The following is a 652-nucleotide window of genomic DNA, read 5'->3' on the forward strand; positions in this document are numbered from 1 at the left end:
CCTCAAACTCCTGACCTCAAGTGATCCACCCACCTTTGGCCTCCCAAAGTGCTGGGATTACAGGCATGAGCCACCATGCCCGGCCTCTCCTTGTCTTAATAATTATGGGTAAGGGCTCTAGATAATGTTCCCAGCCCTTTTTGTTCTGGGACAAGCAGCCTTTCCAACCTCTCCTCCAGCCTCTCCCCTGCACATGCCCTGGACTGTAGCAGAACTAACTCTCAGTCCTCTCTTCCAAACTCTACAAACGCTGACAGTATCCCTAAGCAACTTCAAGATGCAGCTAAAACGCTGAATCTTTTTTTATTGTTATTATACTTTAAGTTCTAGGGTACATGTGCATAACGTGCAGATTTGTTACATATGTACACATGTGCCATGTTGGTGTGGTACACCTGTTAATTCGTCATTTACATTAGGTGTATCTCCTAATGCTATCCCTCCCCCCTCCCCCCTCCCCATGATAGGCCCTGGTGCATGATGTTCCCCTTTCTGTGTCCAAGTGATCTCATTGTTCAATTCCCACCTATGAGTGAGAACATGCAGTGTTTGGTTTTCTGTTCTTGCGATAGTTTGCTGAGAATGATGGTTTCCAGCTGCATCCATGTCCCTACAAAGGACACAAACTCATCCTTTTTTATGGCTGCATAGT

The sequence above is a fragment of the Mandrillus leucophaeus genome, unplaced genomic scaffold, assembly GCF_000951045.1.
Source record: "Mandrillus leucophaeus isolate KB7577 unplaced genomic scaffold, Mleu.le_1.0 Scaffold75, whole genome shotgun sequence".
NCBI classification, from domain to species: Eukaryota; Metazoa; Chordata; class Mammalia; order Primates; family Cercopithecidae; genus Mandrillus; species Mandrillus leucophaeus.